Here is a 13263-nt window from a genome sequence, read left to right on the forward strand (position 1 = left end):
TCTTAGTGATGCGGCCAGTGAAAACAAGCCGAGGCCACGTTGTCCTCCCTTCTGAGGGGATTCTGGCTGTGTTTCTTCTAAGGCCGATTTCCGCGTTCCTCTGACACTCCACAACAGACTTAACATTCAGACTTCAGTTTTCCTTTCACCTTCCGTATTCATTATCCAGTGTTCACATGTGTGGGAGGTGACTGGCAATGTCATAGGCTTGGGTCAGGTGCACCTTAGTCACCAAAGTGACATCGCTGCTCTTTAGAGCTTTAAAGAAGTCTTCTGCAGCAGATTTTCCCAGTGTATATAACACACCGTTTGATTTCCCGACAGCGGCTCCCATGGATGGTAGCTGTTGATCCCAGTAGACTGAAATCCTTGACATCTTCAGTTTCTTTCTCCTCTTATCATCATGTTTCCTGGTCCTGTGGTGAGGATGTGAGGATTTTCACACCACTGCGCGTGCTCAGCTTCCATCCGTGCAGAACGCTGTCATCTCCGACCTTCACTGTCCTTAAGTACTTTGAGGCTTCATTTTCACCGAGCAAGATGTGTCACAATGATGCTTCTGTGTCTGACGTGCGTGGTGTTTCACTGGGGCCGTCCCTGCACGTGGAACCCGGTGACTGACACTTTTCTGTCTTGAATAGAAGGCTGTGGTCTTGTGATTTTGCTCCTTTGCCCCGGGGTGGGGGTGGGGGCGGCAGGAGAAAAGGTGGGGGAGGGAGAGCAAGAGAGTCAGAGAAGGCCACCATGGATGGGCTAGTCATGGGAGGCTGGGCTGGGACTGATGTTCCAGGCGGCACAGAGCACAGGCTCACCCATCTGTCAGCCCCCTCGTCCCAGTCCCTGCTGGCTCCCAGGTGAGCCAAGTGGTACCCAGAGCTCAGTATCCTCTCCATCAAAGGGGGGTGTGTGTGTATGAGTGAGTGTGAGTGGGTGAGGGGCTTCAGATGGGACCAGTGCCTGGAGAAGGATATTGTGCTTGATAGAGTCAGGAAGAAAAAGGAAGCCCCTCAACAAGGTGGATGAGCACAGTGGCTGCCTCAGTGGGCTCAGATACAGCTAAGGATGTGGCAGACTGGGGACCGGTTCCTTCTGCTGCACGTAAGGCCTCCAGGGGTGACCATCAACTCAAGAGCCCCCAGCGTCAACAGTGCAAAGTCAGGTACCGCCGCAAGCACCATCTGCAGCCTTTGGCAGCAACTACTTTTGACAAATCAGCAAGAACGAGGCTTGATCTGGACCCAGCGCGAGGGTGCTGGGCTCGATTAGCGATGCCTGTCCTGAGGTGGAAGGACAGCGCTGGACACCCCGCTCAGGCCTTATCCAAAGAGAGGCACACTCAGGTCTCCCCAGCAACCGAAGACAGATTTCTTCCCAGCCGACACTGAATGAGCACAATCGCTGAGCAAACAGTGCTTCTTTACTCAGCGTCTGTTCCTCTGAGCTCGTAATCTGTACGATCAACAACAGGTGTTAGCTGTGCGTTGGGCGCCAACCGCCAAAATAGGCTCAGGACCAGCCGCCCCGAGAGCCACCGGGGCTCCACCAAGCCATGCACCTCCGTTCTGCCGGGTGCCGGATCCCTGTCCTTGAAGGAGTCACGCAGAACAGGGCACAGGCCTCCAGCTTGTGCATAATGCTCAGAAAGTGAACTCCCAGTGAACTGACCCTGCCCAGCCACTCCCCATGCCCGAGGGGTAACTGCAGCTCTGAGACTTAACTCGGCAGGTGAGAGTTCCCTCAGGGTGTGACTTGAAGTCCACAGCACAGCACAGCCTGCAGTCTCCATGGTAGCGGTGGACAGCTCTTTTGCAACCCTCTCTAGTCCTCTGTTACATCATCTCTCTGTCTGTACACACATACACACACGTGGATGAAACCAAATCCTCTGCCATCGAGTTGATTCCTTCTTGTTGTTATTGTATCATCCAGTCAGAACCTACTCATAGCGGACCCTCCAGTGGGTTTTCAGTGATTGTACATTGCATGGGAGGCCACTGCCTGTCTCCTCCCCTGGAGGGGCTGGTAGGTTCGAACCTCGTGCCTTTGGGTTGGTAGAACAGCTTCTTACCACTAAGCCACCAGAGCTTCTGCAGTGACCCCCCTAAGACAGAGTAACAGAACTGTCCCATTGGGTTTCCAGGGCTGTCACTCTATACGGAAGCAGATGGGTTTGAACCACTGGCCTTTTGGTTAGTGGTCCAGTGCTTAAGTGGCTATGCTATCAGGACTCTTTGGACCTCAGGCCCCGGAGGGCCTACAGGGGAGGCTGGTGCACAGGGACATTCAGGACACCGCAGGACAGTGGGATCATAATTCTGTGTGGTGTGCATGTACCCCACACAGCCTGTAGGTGTCCAGACTAGTCTGTCCATCCCCGAGGTGGTGGCCTCGTCCAAGCAGTGAGGATTTTGAGAGTTAGACCCAAGACCACGAAGCTTCTGGTCTTACAGAATGTTCTAGAAGCTTCCGGAGGCAGCCTGGGCTGGCTCCTCGCATGCTTACTGGCCAGCAGTGTGGTTCTGGCTCGTGGTTTATTTACACCCCTGAGGTCAGTTTCTTCCTCTGTCGAGCTGGCACCCTCGCTCCCAGGGTGTGTGGGAACAGGCTTGCTGGCTTCTGGCGAGCAGGGGAATGAACCGGAGACAGGACGGGATGTCACATCGTTGTGGTGCGGTGTCCTGACACTGCCCTGCCAGAAACCGGCTCCGGGCAAGGTGCCTGCATGGCCGGGTCCCAGGCCAGCCCTGGGCTTCACTCCCATCAACCCGCAGTGCATGTCTGCCGAGTCGCTGAGCAGAAGTAGTCTGCTGTGATCCTTCCTGCCCTGGCTGTCCCTTCTAGAAGAGTCCTTCCCACGAATTCAGAGCTCTGTAAACTTCAGGTACAGAATGGGGGCATTTCTGAGACCCTCCTGGATATTTCTTTCTTAAGTGAGAAAGATCCCTCAGCGTGCAGAGGGGACCTTGCTGCCTGCATGAGCCTCTGGGCTCACCTGGACCAGGGGCCTGAGTACACGCCCTCCATCAGGTACCCCAAAACCCGTGTATGTCATGATGCAATGTGTCAAGTTCTCCTCACTTTCAGCAAGCAAGGTTGTATCATCTGCATAGCACAAATCGTGGTTTATTTAAATTTTTTTACACAAATTATTGGGGGTCTTCCTCTGATCTCGATGTCACGTTCTTCTTCGTAGAGTCCAACTTCTCTAATGATCTTCTCAGCATACAGATTGAAGAGGCGTGGAGAGAAGAGACAGAACACCTCTCCTGATTTAAAACTGTGCAGCTTTCCCTTGCTTGTTTGTACAGCAGCTTCTTGGTTGAGGTCTAGTTTTTGTATGAGCACAACATTAAGCTAATTTAGAATTCCTATTCTCCTGGAAAGGGTTAAACCGGGTAGCTCTCTGGAGGCAAGGATTCTGAGGCTCCGTCTAACATACTTTGGACATGTTGTGAGGAGAGACCAGTCCTTAGAGAGGGACATCATGCTTGGGAGTGTGGAGGGACTGTGCAGGAGAGGAAGGCCCTCTATGAGGTGGATTGATTCAGTGACTGGGATAATTGGGATGGGAGTGTCAGAGACAGTGCGATTGGCACAGGACAGAGCGGAGTTTAGGGCTGTTGTACATAGGGTCGCTATGAGTTGCAGGCGACTCGACGGCACATAACAACAACAACAACAGCAACATTCTTAATGTCAGCTATAATTTTTTTAATGATCAAATATATAGCCTTCAATGTGGGCTACATTTCAACATTAAGAAAACAAAAATCCTCACCATTGGACCAATAGGCAACATCATGATGGATGGCGAAGAGAAAGAAGTTGTTAATGATTTAATCTTGCTTGGATCCACAATCAGTATCCTTGGCACCAGCAACCAGGAACTCAAAAGGCATGTTGCATTGAGAAAGTCTGCGGTCAGGGACCTCTACAAAATGCAGAAGAGCAATGATGTGCTTTTGAAGACTAAGGTGCACCTGATCCAAACCATGATCTTTTTGGTTACTTGCTGTGCAGTTGAAAGTTCAACAAATAAAGAAGGATGGCAGAAAAAGAGTCGATGCCTTTGAGTTGTGGTGTTGGAGAAGACCACCGAGCATCCCATCAACTCCCTAAAGGACAAATGTGTCTTAGAAAGGTGCATCCAGAGGGCTCTTTGGAGGCAAGGATGGTGAAACGTTGAACAATGCTGTTAGGAGAGGCCAGTCCTTAGAAAAGGACAGCAGGAGCTCTGGTGGCCTCGTGGCAAGAAGAAACGGCACTGCAATCCCAGAAGCACGTGGTTCGAATCCACCAGATGCTCTGCTGGGGAAGGAGGGACAATCTCCTCCTGGACCAGTCAGATCTGATTTGACAGTACACACACTCAAGATAATAAAATAAAATTAAAAAAATTAAAAGAAAAGGATATCATGCTTGGAAAAGTGGAGGGTCAGGGAAGACCCTCAAGGAGACAGACTGACACAGTGATTAAGGGCGGGAGCGTGACAGAGGTGGTGACACTGGCACAGGATAGGACAGGGTTTAGATAGTTTAGATAGGTTGTCCTGGGTTATGAGTCATAGACGTGCAGAATGATGTAACGGGGAGGTTGTGTAATCCCCCCATGATCTGATTAAGCAGTTTCTGTAAAGGGGTTAAGGGAATGCAGTAGCTCTCTCTAATTCCACCACAGCCCAGAGCGTGGCCTCCAGCACCTTTATCTCACAAGACACAAAGGGAGGAAAACAAGCAGAGTCGCTGAATGGCCAGGGGTGGAGTGTGTGTTTCTGGCGCCAGGCCTCTGTGCTGGGCAGCTCCTCTACACAGCGGCCGTCAGGACACATAAGGTCTCCCAGGATCGGCGGGCCTGCAGATGCCGAGGGGATGTGGGCACCGAGATTGGACTGGAGGCCTCCCAGAGGGGAGAATATACGTTGTTTGGTTAAACCCATCTGCCGTCTCTGTAACAGCATCATTTGATAACCGAGGCACCCACCGCACGAGAGGGGGCCTGGTGGACGCAGTGAGGCCCCCCACATCTGTGTACTGTGTGCAGCAGCCACCCCAGGCTCTCGGGGCTCCCCGGGCCCAGCCGGGAGGTCAGGCCACCCAAGGGGCTAATTCCTGACATTCTCAGGCAGCTGAGGAATAGCAAATGTGGTGCAAAGATGCCAGAGAGGAGACCATCTGGAAACTTGAGAGGGAGTCCAGAAGAGCATGCCGGGATGCCCCAAACCAGATGTCTGAGCCCAAAAGAGAAAAACAGGTAGGGTTTTGAGGGAGCAGCTCGGAGCAGGGCTCCCTACGCAGCAACCCAGTTCTCAGCTGCCCTGGAACCAGTTTCTGGGACGTCCTGAGACCTCAGCTCCCTCTACCCACGCTTTTCTGAACAGACCCTATCCTGCCTCAGGCCCTTTGCACCACTGCCTCTGGCCTCTTCTTTTTCCTTCTTCTTGTTATATACCTTTGAGTCGGATCCGACTGGCAGAGGAGCAGATCACCTCTCCTTCTGCAGCTGAGCATATGGTGGATTCGAACCATGTGCCTTTGGGATTGCAGCTTCTTGCCACTAACCACCAGAGCTCCCTTGGCCTCCTGTGCTTGCCAGAGTTCCCCCATGGCTCCCTCCCTGAGAGACGGCCAGCGCTTAAAGGTCCTTGTCTTGTCAACAGTGTTGCTGCCACAGAAATACCACAAGCCTGTCACAGCCTCAGAGGCCAGACGTCTGATCTGAGGATGCAGAAGGCTTTCCCCGTCAGCTCTGCTCCTTGAATCTTCCACTTCTGTTCTCTATTCCTCGGAGATCTCCAAGTGTCTGGGCATCTTTTTACCACATCTCTCCTTTTAATCTCAAAAGAGATTAGCTGAAGATATATCCTGCACTAATCAGGCACATTAACATAACAAAGGCAGCCTGTCCTGAAATGGGATTCACACAGAAACATGTCCTAAACCCAAACCCACTGCCACTCAGTGCATTCCCTCTCAGAGAGACCCCATGGGGCAGCTTCCACCTGCTCTGCAGGGTCTCCCGCACTGTCATTGCTGACCTGAAGCACACTGTCCCATCTTTCTCACGTGCTAGTGTGTTTGAACCACAGACCTTCTAGTTAACGGCCTAGAGCTTAACCATCAGGCCACTGTAACCACAGGAGGAGGGTTACTTACAAGGCACATTTTGTGGAGACATCATTCCTTCCACAACAAGGGGGATGCTGAGTGTCTTGCAGTGTCAGGGGTGGGGTGGGGTGCTGTGGTGGGGAGACTGGGCACAGGGGGTGAGAGCATTTCATGCAGGAGGGACAAGGATCTGGGGGTTGGCTTTGTTTGGTCCCGTGCAAACCCTTCCGTGTCCTCGGATGAACCAAAGGCTGGTCTGTTTCTCCTCCGCTCCAGCGCCTGCCTCTTTCCGCCCCGAGGGATCCTCGCTCAGCATTCAGGAAGGATGATGCCTACACGTTCCGTGCCAGCTCCTGGCGTCTGCTCTTGAGGGCTGCCATCTCTGTCCCAGAGCACCTGGTATACAGTAGGCACATACTACACGTGCTCCCGCCGAACGGAGCTGTGATCATTCCCCCCTCACTACCGCCAGGCCTCCCCTCCTCCCGCCGCCCCCACTTCTGAAAGGGTGGCCACTCCTTTCCCACGAAGGAAGCCTCGTTTCCCACTCCCTCCCCCCCCCCCCGCCTCTCCATGGTGGGTGGGGGCCGCTGCTGGCCGAGTGGAAACCTGGCCCGGGGAGCTCGTGTTTGCAGGGTCACGCACAGGCCAGCCCGGCGGCATCGGCCCACTGAGGCATCTGGTGTTTGGTTTGGCTGAACTTGTGTTTGGAACAAAGGGGGACTGTGAATGCCTCGCTCCGGGTGTGAGGCAGCCTCCACCCTGCTCTGTTACCCACCCCTCCTATCACAGGGAGCTTCCTGCTGGGCCTCGGGCTCCTGGGTCTGTGAGCCTTGCCGTAAAAGCAGTTCAGATGTATGAAAAATACACAGGCCGACCTCAGAGGCAGTGTGTCAGAGTCTAGTCCTCTCTGCTTAAGGCCGAGGAGCCCTGGCCCGGCTAACCAAAGGTCAGTGGTTCGGATCCACTGGCCGGTCCACAGGAGGGTGATAGGCAAGCTCGTCTGACAAATTTACAGCCATGAAAATCCGAGAGTCCTAGTGGCAAGAAGCTGTGCTGCGATCTGAGAGGTGAGCGGTTCGAATCCACCAGATGCTCTGCTGGAGAAGGAGGAACAATCTCCTGTACCAGTCAGATCTGATTTGATGGTACACACACACACACACACACACACACACACACACACACACACACACACACATAATAATAAATAAAAAATCCGGGAGTCATTATGTGCGGTCAAGTCAAGCATGACTCAGAGCAAGCTTCTGGACGAGCCATGAGAACCCTGTCGTGTCCTGTGCCGTCCTCATCGTCTCTGACACACTGGAGTCCCTTGCTGCAGGCTCTGTTTAAATCACCATGCTGAGGGCCTTCTCTTTTGCTGCCCCCCACCCCCCACCTCTCCAAGCATCATGTTCCTCTCCAAGGAAAAGCGTCTCCTAGCAACATGCCCAAAGTCAAGCTTCGTCGTCCTTGCTTCCAAGGAGCACTCAGGCTGCACTTTGTTTTTTCTCTCTTGTTGTGTACTGTCAAGTCTGCTCCGACCGGCATGCGGGGAGATTGCCCCTCCTTCTCCAGCGGAGCATCTGGTGGATTGAACCTTTGAGACTGTAGCACAACTTCTTACCACTAGGCCACCAGAGCTCCCTGAGGCTGGACTTTGTCCAAGACAGATGTGTTTGCTCGTGTGGCCGTCCATGGGATGCTCGGTGCTCTTCTCTAACACCACCGCTCAAAGACACCCATTCTTTGGTCATCTTTACTCACTGTCCAGCTCTCCGATGCATAGTTGCGAGTTGGAGCTTCGTTCACCGCCTGTAAAGGTTATGTTGACGCTAGACCGGAGACTTGGCAGTAGGATGCAGTAGTATGATGAAAAGTTTGAATTTTTTAGAGGATCGTCCAAAGGAGACGCAGAGACTGGACGTGAACACGGGCAGCGGAGAAGTGGCCCTGAGTGATAAGCCTGATGCAGGGCTTCCCCAAGCCTTCAGTGTGGACAGAGTAGGGAAATGTGGAACAAAACCAAGAACCATGAAAGTGGCTAAAAATAAATTTTAAAAAAAGAAAATGGCTAGAACCAGAGTTACTGACGTGATAGAGACCAGTGTGTGCCTTAAGTCGATGGTCTTGAATCAGCCCTCAAGCCTGGAACAAAGCTCACCTTGAAGCTAAACAACAGACGGGCCCATAAAGTGACCAGGAAGCACTGGTGGCCTGGTGGGTAGGGAGCTGCGTTGTCAACCCAAAGGCAGGTGGTTTGAATCCACCAGCTGCTCCCGATTTACTTTACAACCTCTGAAAACCCAGTGGAGGATCAACTGTGATTCTGATGAGCGCAGTGAATGTGTGTGAGAAAGTGATCAAGGAGGTGCTCATTCCTTAGAATAACCAACCCTCTGAGGTCAAAAGAGCAGCATTTTCCCCTGGAGAAAGCGCAGAAGTTAGAAGAGAGTAGGATGGAAGGATTGATGAAAGTGAGACTCACAGGAAGGGAATGGGAAGAGTGGTTATACGGTGGGGAAAGCGCATTCTAAAACAAGTATGTAGGAATAGTTGCATGAAAAGCTAGGGTTTTTTTTTGTTATTAACTTTCACCCAAATCACAATTAAAAAGAAAAACACACATCTGTGACGCACAGTAAAACAAGGCGTGGCTGTGCGAGGACTCTGGCTGTGTAGAGATGACCTGTCCAGGGATGCCCATCAGCGTGTTTCGTGTTGGGACTGGTGGGTGAGGCCCAGAGCACACGCGCGCTCTCTCTCTTTCTGTGTGTGTACTGCCAAATCGGATCCGACTGGCATAGGAGGAGATTGCCCCTCCTTCTCCAGCAGAGCATCTGGTAGATTTGAACCACACGCCTTTGGGGTTGGCAGCACGGCTGCTTGCCATTAGGCCACCAGAGCTCCAGGCCTTTCTCTTTTGACCACCATGTTGGACAACTGGGGTTGAGGGCAGCTGGGCCTGGATTTGAGTTCTAGCCTTTTGCTTCTTGAGGCCCAGTGGAGTGGCCAGTGGGTTTGACCTCCTGGTCAGCCCTGGGGCTGGCACCCAGGGAGTCCCTCTGTACCCAGGGCAGTACGAGACCGAGGTCCGCGTCAGCCAGGGTGGGCTTCCAGCCGACTGGTGTCTGATTTTCTAGGGCTCAGGCTGTACGTAGGGGCCTGGTGACACAAGGTTTAGGCACGTGACTGCTAACTGAGAAGTTGTTAGTTTGAGCCTCCCAGTGGCTCTGTGGGAAAGAAACCCGGAAACGTGCTCCTGTGAAAATCTCAGGCTGGGAAACCCCATGGGCAGGCCGGCTCTGCCCTCTGCCCTGTGCTGGCCTGAGACTCAAAATTACCTAGAAAGCATCTGATAGCAGGCTCTGGGGACATTCTGTTTGCCCTCCTTACAAGACAGATTTGTTTGCCTTTTTCTGCTGGTACATTCAAGTCTTCATCAACACCATAATCCAAAGCACCAATTCTTTCTTCTTCCTTGTCTAGCTTTTGCATTCATATTGTTGTTGTGTGACACGTTGATCGGAACCGACTCACAGCTGACCCTCCAGCAGGTCTTCAGAGGCATAAAATCACAAGACAGGCAACTGCCAATCTTTCTCCTTCAGAGCAGATGGTGGATTTGAACTGCCTGCCTTTGGGTGGACTGGGCAACTTCCTTACCACTAATCCACCAATGAGGCGACTGAAAATTCCATGGCTTGGGTCAGGCACCCTTTAGTCTTTGAAAGATTATCAAAACTTTGTTATGCTGGACACGTGATTGGGAGGGAGCAGACCCCAGAGAAGGACATCTTGCTTTGTAAAGGGAGGGTCAGCGGAAAGGAGGAAGACGCTTCCCGAGGTGGGTTGACACAGTGTCCGCTCTCAGCGGCCTCAGCGCCTAGCAGGGTGTGTGTGTGTGTGTGTGTGTGAGGGTGTGTGTGTGTGTGTGTGTGTGTGTGTGTTTCCTATTGAATGTGGTCCCCGCCAGGATTGGAACTGGCTCTGCAGGGCCACCACTGTGTGCTGGCGAGCGAGCTAGACAGATGAGGTCTCCCCTCTCATGGACTTGACATTGGGGTGATGAAAGACAACACAAAAGTGACAAGTAAACGTTCAAGACCATTCCAGGTGGTGATCCTTGATGAAAGAAACGAAGAATGACAGCTCAGAAAGGGCAGGAGTTTTCTTTAGATAGGAGGTCAACAAGGCCTCTCTAAGGAGGTGACCTTTATCTGAGACCTGGGGGAAGGGCTTCCAGGGAAAGGCCTTGAGGCAGGGCTGCTGGTGGGCCAAGTATTTAGGAGGGAATGAAGGATAATTAGAAAGAGAAATAGGGAGGATGTAGCCTGAGGGGAGGGAGGAATCTACCTTCCCTGGACCTAGAGCCATGAATAGCAATGGCCCATTTCCGTGTGGCCCAGGCGGTCCTCTGCCAGATGTCCTTGGATGACTTCCTTAACTCAGTCTCCACACCTGTAAAATGGGTATATTGCGGATCTCCTTTCAGGAAGGCTAAGTGAGATGCTTTGAGGAGTCTCTGGAATTGTGTTGTTCGGGGCCTGGGAGACAGTTCCCACTCTGAGCCTCCAGGTCCGGCCTAAGGAAGCTCTGCTTGGTCCGGCCGGCCTCACAGGCCTTGCCAGTTATAAGCACATTATTGCAACCACTCTATCTACTGCACCATCTCATTGAGGGTCTCCCTCCTTTTCAGGGACTCGCATGATGACCCCCCAGGCACTGGCCCCTCTTGATCACGTGCTCAAAGTGCATGAGGAAGTCCTCCCATTCTAAGGAGCACTCTGGCCACACTTCCTCTAGGACAGAGTGCTCATTTTTCTGGCAGTGTGTGATACACTCACTATTATAACACGGAACATTATTATTACCAACTGGCAATCCCAGGGGCTTGGACCCCCCCCAGCCCCAGGTGGTTTTGGGGGAAGCGTACTGATATCTTTGAGGATTGCTGGGCTGCAGGTAGAGAAGGCAGGAGAGGGCTGGGGGGAGGGGCGTCTGAACAGTCATTTGGGGGCACAAGCCCCTCCTTCTGGTCCCCGCCCACTCCTCCCTCAGGACTGAATGATTGGCAGGTTTGGTTTTTCATTTCCCTGGGCCTCAGTTTCCCAGGCTGTAACATGGAAAGAATCCCAGGTCCCACCTCACAGCAGACTAGCTGTTAACTGTCCTCTTTCCCTGGTTATCGTCAGATACTGCTGGCCCTGGCTCAGAGAAACCCCCTCGACAGAACGAAACACTGCCCGTCCTTGTGGTCACAGGACTCTTTTCTGCTGGCCTTCTCTGCCACTAGCTGCTTCAAGGGAGAAAGGTGTGCAGATAAAAGACTGACCACCTTGGAAGCTCGGTGCAGGGGTGCTGGGGGTGGGAACCGACTGGATGGTAGGACTTTACCAAGCATGGGGACCTTCTGCATGGATGAGCAGCTTCAGTTATAAGTGAAAGTAGAATGGGCCAACAAGGCCAGTCTCACCTCAGTGTCTCATCTGCAGCAGGGCGGGTCCAGAGCAGGTGGGGTCCCTATCCAACCTGGAGGCCTCTGAGTATTGCTAGGTGACATGCCTGCAGCCTCAGGGCCTCCCTCCTCCCTAGGAAGCTAAGGAATGCCTAAAAACACCCCAGTTCTCCCTCCCCCCTATCCCAGTGCTAACGGGCTTATTGAAATGCAAATTCTCAGGTGACACTGAGTGGGGGGCTGTCCAGAGTCCCATCCCGCTATGCCATTGGGGCTCCTTCTCTAGACCAGTTCATTCCCTAGTCAGGCTTGGCTGCACGTGGGTTCCCACAGTCCGGGTGAGGCCAGACTGAGGGTGAGGAACACTGACCTCTGACCTCAGCCCCTTCCACCCTAGGCCTCATCCACTTCCCCTTTTCCAGGCTTCTTTCAGCCTTACCACCCCCTGTGAACCCACTTACCGCCCCAAGCAAATGAAAAACCAGAAGGGGACAGAGGACAAACACGTGTATGTGTGTGTGGGTGGGGGGTTAGGTCGCCCTGCATCCCCACGGAGGGCGGCTGGGCCTCTGGAAACCGAGCAGCCTCCCCACCACAGCCATCCCCGCTCCGCTCCCCCGAGGGCTCTCACATGTTGGCAGATGGCAGAACTGAATCTGCTGAGACGTCTCTCCAAAAAAGGAAAGTTGAACTGAAAAAAAAAAAAAAATCTCAAACTCTCCAGTATCTTAGAGGAAAGCAGCCATGGAGGAGGGGGGGAAGGAGGAGGTTCAGGGCGAGGGGGCCTGGTGTCCTCCACGTTTAAAAAGCTGTGCCTTGTCAGGAGGGCATGCTAGGGGGAGGCTTGAATGAGGACCCAACCAGGCTACCGTGTGGCTGCATGTGCACGCGGGTTCTTGCTGCGATCTTGGGGCCTGGTGCGTGTGCACGTGTGCCTGGACTCAGGCTTGCACACGGAGTGTGTGCAGGTGTGTGCTAGGCCGGCCCCCAGGGTGCCAGGGGAGGACAGCACCCTCCAGATGCCCCGCGCCATGACACCGACACGCCAGCGGGGGCATGTGTGTCCTCACGTGGGCTGTGCACTCGCGTGTGTGTCCAGCGTTCGTCCGCGTGCTCTTTGACCCAGGCAGCGCTCAAGTCCGTGGGGGGCTGGGTTTTCCAGGGTGTTTGTCCATCCGGTGAGCTCTCCCATCTGTCTGTGGCTGTAGCCAAGAGAGTGACTTGGCTCCAGGGAGTTCGGCATCCTATTATTATATGTTCTGCGACCCTGAGCAAGTCCCCCCACCCGTCTCTAAAGCCCCTCGGACAGGTGGCCTGTCTGTGCGTCCCCCACCTACGAGCCACTCCTGAGTTATAATAGCTGAAACTCGAGTCCAGGGAAGTATCTGGGGGCTGGGGAGAAGGGGGGCGCAAGGGCCTGCAGGAGGAGAAGGAAGCAGGATGGGGAGGCGCTTTCTCCCTCTTTCCGTCTTCAGAGCGAGAGCTGCCAAAAAGAAAGTCGGCGCCGCGCACAAGTGCGTATGTGTGGCAGCGTGCGCGCGCGCGCGTGGGTGCGCGCAGGGCTGAGGAGGCGGCGCGGGCCCTTTAAGGAGCCCGAGGGGGCCGGGCCGGGGCGCGTCGGTGCGGGCGGGGCGCCGCCGAGGCGGCCGGGCTCCCGGAGCTCCAACCCGGCCCATGCTCGCAGATCGCTCTCCATG

This window comes from Elephantulus edwardii, unplaced genomic scaffold, assembly GCF_000299155.1.
Source record: "Elephantulus edwardii isolate Elephantulus edwardi_28Jun2011 unplaced genomic scaffold, EleEdw1.0 scaffold00148, whole genome shotgun sequence".
NCBI lineage: Eukaryota > Metazoa > Chordata > Mammalia > Macroscelidea > Macroscelididae > Elephantulus > Elephantulus edwardii.